This window comes from Phoxinus phoxinus, assembly GCF_949152265.1.
Source record: "Phoxinus phoxinus genome assembly, chromosome: 25".
In the NCBI taxonomy this organism is placed as follows: domain Eukaryota; kingdom Metazoa; phylum Chordata; class Actinopteri; order Cypriniformes; family Leuciscidae; genus Phoxinus; species Phoxinus phoxinus.
Genome location: NC_136900.1, coordinates 8,069,311 through 8,076,810, shown reverse-complemented (window position 1 = coordinate 8,076,810; position 7,500 = coordinate 8,069,311). Strand labels below are relative to the sequence as shown.

Genomic DNA, 7,500 nt, shown 5'->3' with positions numbered 1-7,500 from the left:
GCAAGGGCTCATAAACTGGTAGTAGCTATCTGAATAAATGACCCATTCTGAAAGAAAAACACTTATGCAGGAGGGGTTGTTTCTGACAATTTGTGTTAATGTCACATTACATTACACACACACACACACACACACACACACACATAGGCCTGCATACGTACATATATGTTGATATTTACAAATCATATTGTTTGATGTTGTTATTGTCAACTTTTGACCCTTTCTCAAAATACATTTGATTTAGGATTTTTCTAAATATCTTTGACATGGTCCTTTTTACAAAGTATGTCGAAGTCCCAAAAGGTAACTAAAAAAGGTAAAAAAGTCCCAAAAGGTAACAGGTAAAGAGCTCTTCAAGATTTTTTTTTTTTTAATAGAAGATAAAATAAATAAGCAAGGATAGGCCAATTAAATATCTATGATGCAATAAATAAAATGTATTTTAGTAACAGTAAATACAATTTTCCAATAACCGATATGGTGGCGATACATTGTGCATCTCTATAATAAATTATTTTAGGACCATTAAGAGTTTTTGCATTGTGACATTATGTTTATGAACATTTTGACCCCTAATTCTTATGAATATATTGCAAAAAAATAAAAATGTATTTATTAAGTATATTATTCACCTTCTAGGCTCATGGTAGTAATTGTTGTATGCTAAATTTAATTAAAAAATATTATGTTAATGAAAAATGTAAAAAAATGACCCTTAAAATAGGCTTCATTTGATTTAATTTGATAATAAGATTCATTTGTGTCAAGGGTTAAACTGATTCTTAATGCCTTTTAATGCAGTATACTTTTAGTGTTTAAAAGTAATGTTTTGTTAAAATAACGGTGGACACAATGAAGAGATTTTAGCCTGATTTTCAGACTCTTGAACAGTCGTGTGTCGTAAGCTGAGGTTAAGTGCCTCACTGGAGCACAATGGTGATTGTTCATGGATTAACCCTTTGCACGGCTTGAACCTTCAACCTTTTACTCAGTAGCCCGGATTTGGGACAACACACACCACCCTAAATCTAAACCCTGAAATGAACTAGAAAAACAGCTTTATTTCTCATCTGAGTCCACGTCTAATCCACACACATGTGAAAACGCATCTCTTTCTCTACGCTTTGGCCTTCAGGTCAAATACTGGGACAGCATTTCTGAAGACGCTCTCCCAAGTGGATAAATATGAAAATGGAGGTTATTGAAAACGATGACGCATGTTTAGTCATGTGACGCATATTGTACTGATAGATATCTATGTTTATACCAGTATGTGCGTGCGATGTGCTATTCACTTTCACAGTGTTGCTGAAAATAAATCTTCTCGATGTTATCTATGTTATGGCATTCCTGCAAAGATTCAAAACATTTACTTGCAATTGCTGTCCTGCGACAAAACACGAGGGCAAATACAAAGTTCTGTCATGAAACTCTAGATGGCAAGCAGATTGAGTTAAGGACCAATCAGTCTGCGCCATCATTATCTATAGGGCATAGCTGATTGGTTCCTGCTGTATCAGTAGCCAATGAGCTCGCTGCTCAACATTCAAATACTTGATCAGCATTTGCCTTGGCAGTTGTAGCACGCTTTTAGAAACCCTCCGCCTTCCCCAGCTCCACCTGTATAGATCTGCTACGGGTAATTCACGTGTATTGTACAGCAGCAGCATGTCTTACTTACTCACAGCAGTGTGTTTTGTGTGTGTTGGCAGGAGCAGATCTATTCGACCAAGACCAAACATATCAACATTGTCATATTCATTACCATGCCATTTTTGGTTGTCGAGTTGTGACAGAATTGCGTTTTAGACCAAACATGGAGTGGCAGTTTGGGCAGCTCTCTGTAAGTGGTGAGGTATTTTGCTAATAAAATGATCTTTGGCAAAAATATATCATGAGAACTTCGTCTGACGTCTCTGTATGATCTCAGTGAGCTTTGGTCACATTTTACCCATGCGTAGTAAGATGATTGTAGCGTTTTCTGACGTCTAAAGCCGGGTTCACACTGTGCGATTTTGGCCACGATTTGGCAGTCTGAGACAAATTTAGCAAATCCTAAAAGATTCCTCTGATCCTATAGCACCAAACTCGGTCCTGGAGGGCCGCTGTCCTGCAGAGTTTATCTCCAACCCCAATGAATCACCCCTGAACCAGCTAATCAAGGTCTCACTCGGCATACTAGAAACTTTCAGGCAGGTGTGTTGGACTTGGTTGGAGCTAAACTCTGCAGGACAGCGGCCCTCCAGGACCGAGTTTGGTGACCCCGGTCCTATAGGATAAAATCTGAAGTCTTTGATCGTTAGTTTGACATGTTCACCGACAGCCGATTCATGACCGTCGCGATCAAATTTTACCTCAGACGAATTTCTGGCGGTCCTGCAGTGATTCTTCTACGACCACTGTCACATTGTCCTTTTAATTAACGTTAAGCCCCTTTCACACAGAGATTCCGGAAAATACACGGATAATGTGACCCGGGATTTGTCCCGGGATCGTTGGATTTTGGTTCATTCACACTGCCAGTGATTTTCTAGGATGCAATTTCCCGGGATCAACACGCTGTGTGAAAGGGGCTTTAGAGATTTCTTTGTAGCCACCATTTCAATCCCGCGTGTAACGCAGCTCACATGCATCCGAATGCATCATTGATTGATAATGTAAAACTCTGCACAAGTTTTCTTGCGTTCGTCCGTTTTTAACGCGTCTTGACTGTCGTACAGTCTGACATTAATGACAGCTGAGATCTTACATCATGTTCGTACAGTCTGACAAGCAACGATCGTAAAGGACTATATTAAATCGCACAGTGTGCACTCGGCTTTAGTGTGGACAAGAAACTTTTGGAAAATGCTAGTGTGAACGGAGAGCGTTAATCTGGATTAATGCAAATGTGTCTGTGTTTTGTAGGCACTTCAGATGGACGTGAAGTTGGAGAACATCCTGAAGATCCTAACGGAGCATTTCCAGCCCAAACCAGAGCTATTGCAGAAACCCAGTCAGAACAGCTCTCGCGTCACCGTCATGAAGCGGCTGGGCGTTAGCATGGACGAGAGCCAATGACACGCTCGCATGGACAACTCGCGCTAGGCATTGTGGGAAACGGGGTCCGAGCAGAAGCGCTTGGTGTTTCCTGTTTCTGACTATAAACTCAACATCATCTGAGTAGCGAAGTGGGTTGTATGGAGATACTCAGAATCTCTTAACCCAAGCTAAACTGTCCGTCTTTCATTATTTGGACGCATTATTTGATTGGTTTTATGGTCAGCGCTCTCACAGATGGTGTCGTTCGGACCCGTTTTGGTCAACCAGGGATGTGAACACAACATTAATAATGTTTCCAAACACAGCACTGATCCAGGGTGCGACTCCGACCGCGAACACGAAAGCCGGCGTTGATGTACGGCTGTGGCAGGGATTAGCAAAACAGCTAAACACGCATGATAGATGCTAATGAAGTTTAATAGCGCGCTGAGAAAGAAGGCTATTCACGGCTGTTGACGTTGAGAGGAGAGCCAAGATTCCCAACAGCCGATCCCAACTCCAAAGACGCTATAATACTGTTTTTCCCCTGAAGCACCTTTTAGATGCGTTTGTTTGATCGGATCTATGATTATTTAACGTTGAAGGGAGATGTGAGTTGACGGAAAATCAATTAATGAGATGAAAAAACACATTCCACTGTTCTTTTCCAGAAACCACAAAGCTGTCTTGAGGAAAATACCTTCATCCTGGATCTTTTCTCCAGACGTGTTCATCTGTTGGCCGTTTGCCTGGCACAGAATTAACATTGAAGTCTTTCTGTTTTTTCATAAAGCAAAAACACACAATGTTACAGAGATGTAAGCGGCAAAAAATATGGCAAAATCTCTGTCTGACAGCTTATTGCTTTTATCAAACGCTGACAACAACAGCAATATGAAAAATAAAAGGCATGCTCATTAAATAGTTTGAGTATAATAATAAGTGCAATAAAAATGATTACATTTAAAAATCATAAAATAACATCTAATACACTACCATTCAAATGTTTGAAGTCAGTAAGATTTTTAAAATGTTTTTGAAATAAGTCTCTTCTGTTCACCAAGACTGCATTTATTTAATAAAAATTGCAGTAAAAACAGTAAAATTGTGAAATATTATTACAATTTAAAATAACTGTTTTCTATGTGAATATATATTCAAACGTAATTTATTCCTGTGATCAAAGCTGTATTTTCAGCATCATTACTCCAGTCTTCAGTGTCACATGATCATTCAGAAATCAGTATAATATGATGATTTTCTTATTAACAGGCAGCTTCATATTTTTGTGGAAACCGTGATACATTTTCAGCATTCATTAATGAACAGAGAGTTCTAAACTTAACTTTTTTTTTAATAAAATCTTATGTAACACTTTTGATCAATTTAATGTCTTCTTGCTGAATAAAAGTATTAATTTCTATTTTTAAAAATCGTACTAACCCCAAACCTTTGAACAGTACTGTAAACATTAACATAATACATTTTATCAAATATAATTTTAATAATATTTAATAATATAACATTTTACATATTTAATGCTATCATTGTTATTATTATTATTAATAATAATAAATATTATTCATAATAAACATTTATACATTTGAACATAGTAACCACTCATTCATAACGTGCGCTCACAGGTGTCTGTTTATTGGTATTTTCTATTTTAAAATATATTGTATTGCACAACATGAGCTGAACTCCTGAAGAAGAGGGAGTTTTAGGGCTAAAAAAGGTCTTGTCTTTTTTGCTGACGACTCTGTACAGTTTTATAAAACAAAAAGCAATGTAAATATTGTAGTAATGCCTTATATATATGTAGTGCTGAGGGTTTGGATTCATATTCTGATGGAATGATAAACTGATCTGTTGCAATCATTCGCTCTAGAAAACTGTAGTGTAAATAAAACATGCATTTGATTATGTATCATGTTGCATTTTGGCCGGTTGCGTGCGGGAGAACCTGTCACGCTTTGAGTCACACGTCATGTGTGAATGATTAAAGTTTGGAGAGCCGGAGAATTTGAAAATGACTTGTTTCCATCGGCTTATTTCTCTTCAGCAAACCACGTATTCTGCGCACAGTTTAATATGCACAATATAACTGCACGTCTAAGCCCCAAACATGCGACTGGGAGACCTGGAGGTTTGGTTATGGCTCGTTTTTAGTGACACTGCCGGCCTTTCATTTACACAATCTCTGCGCTTTCTCAAGGCCGTTTGATGTGTCATCCACTATCCTCTTGGAAAAGCTTTAGGGATGCAGACTCGCATCTGTGACTGCGAGGTTCACTGCTCCTGATCCTCAGGTGATGAGTGATTCTCTTTAATGCCGTTTCTCACTTCGGTTCTGCTTGCTTAACATCTTTCAAGGCTGACAACATACTCATATTTCATTCTTTCTCCCTTAACCCTGTAAAGACTGACATGTAGGTGACAACAACCTGAAATATCAGTTTATTGAACCTTTAGACCGAATACTTTGATAAGTCAGGCCTTTGTATCTCATAGTGCTGCAACCCGGTCACATTGTGTTTATCGTGCACGCGGAAATTAGTTTTTACGATACGCATGGGTATAGGTTTAGGGTAGGTTTAGTAGTGGTGTGTATTACACGAAATAAAGTGTGTATCAATCAAATGCACGCGCACTGTAAAAAAATTGCTGCGATTATTTATCACAACTTAAACTTTTTCAACTTTAAAAAGTAGGCCTACACTGTAAAAAAAAAGTTGGTTTAACTTAAAAAAGCAAGTTACCTTGTTGCCTTACAATTTTGAGTTTGTTGTAATAAAAAATGTGAGTTAATACAATGAAGAAGAATGGTTTAATAAACAGAAACTCAAAATATAGTATGTTATCTTCGATTAGTTTTTTTGATTAGTTATCAAAGTTAATTTGACAAAAGATAAAAAGTTGTGATAACAAATCATGAATTTTTTTTTTTTTTTACAGTGTATGTGTTCATGCTTGACTTAAAATAGTAAGTTTAGTTAACTTTAGTTTGGTGCAGTTGCTAATATTTATATGGCAAATCAATAAGATATGTATTATATAACAGTATAGCAGATACATAAAATGCTAATAAATAGCCTATCAGTCGTCACTCTATCTGCCAATAATATAAGATTATTGTCTTAGTAAGATGACATTTAAATGATCAAAGCTAGTTTTAAAACATAATGCAATGCAATACAATGATGGTTAAAAGATGCACAAATAAACCTTACGCCTGATAATCATATTTGAGACTCAAATTTGAACATGATATTTTAAAAAAAGATGTTTGTTTAATCTAGTAAATCTTAGTTGCTTCAGTTCAGTAATGTTCATCTTGAAATATTACACTGCAAAAAAAATGATATGATGAATAAGGTATGACAACGTGTTTTTACATTGCTTTAACTCGTCAAAATAAGTTTTTAAAGTCAGTTTAATGTCATTTATATTGAAATAACTCAAACATCCAAGTTGATTGTACTTAAAATTTAAGGCAGCAAATTTGTACTAACAATTATTCTTATGTTTATTTCTTTCACTGCAAAAAGATGTTTGTACAATCATTCTAAAATATATTTTACTTACTAAAAACTATAAATACCAACCAGACAACAGAAGGCATGTAGTAGATTGTGTGCAACAGGGTTTTCAGCAGTTTTGATCATAAGAGGCCTTGGATATTTACGTATCAAATATGATATAGACTTCGGGTTACGGTTTTAAGAATATACTGTGAATTCCACTAAAGGAGATTATTGCATTTCTGCAAACATGATTCTCTAGCTAGACAACTCATTTTAAAAAGGCCTGCAAACACTGAATTTTTTTTTTTTTTTACATTGCTATTGAATTTCACAATTAATTACAAAGAAATGGCAAGTAACATTATTTTCGGTAACACTTTATCTTACAATATCTTTCTTACACACATTACATGTTACTAGAGTTACTATAAATTGTGCATTTTTACATGCAACTGACCCAGTAATTATTACTCAAATGTATAATGTATAATAATGAAATGCATAATTACACTGTAACAGGGAGACACTATAAAATAAAGTGTAAGTATTTTCTCATAAAACAAGAATCTTTGTTTTGTTTATAACTTTTTTTACAGTGTAACTTGCAACATTTCTGAATAGATAATCTGCTAAAAAATCAAAATAAAATCCAGTGTCTCTAAGGCTAATTTGGTCAATCTAGCATCTTCTAAGTTTGCGCAGTTCGACTATCATCTGATTGCTAAAGCAGAAGTTGGCAGTAAGTGCTGTCCAGAAACGCACCACCTCCTCCATAATGGGGCCTGTTTGAGCCGATGACAAGCCCGGGGCGTGTGCCATTACTGGGGCCCCTGCGGCCCCGCGAGCAGCCGTGGAGCCTGTGAAAGCAGACACTGGGGGCAACAGGTGTGAGGCGGGGGGGCGGCAGCTGCGCCTCTACAAATAGCAGAGCAGAGACAGTTGCACCGGCGGC

At 36.8% G+C, this 7,500-nt stretch overlaps 1 long non-coding RNA gene across 2 annotated transcripts in view; it reads left to right on the top strand.

The window, feature by feature from the left end:
* The window catches only part of LOC306993700, a 5,576-nt gene extending 1,204 nt beyond the window's left edge, over positions 1-4,372 (top strand). The window contains exons 2-3 of one of the 2 annotated variants that reach the window (XR_013796518.1): positions 1-1,843; positions 2,908-4,372. The exon at positions 1-1,843 is cut by the window's left edge and continues 509 nt beyond it. This is a non-coding gene — a long non-coding RNA (uncharacterized lncRNA). Of the gene's footprint in view, positions 1,851-2,907 lie in introns of both variants that reach the window. The other variant, XR_013796519.1, reaches the window with a different exon arrangement.
* The last annotated feature ends 3,128 nt before the right edge of the window (positions 4,373-7,500 follow it).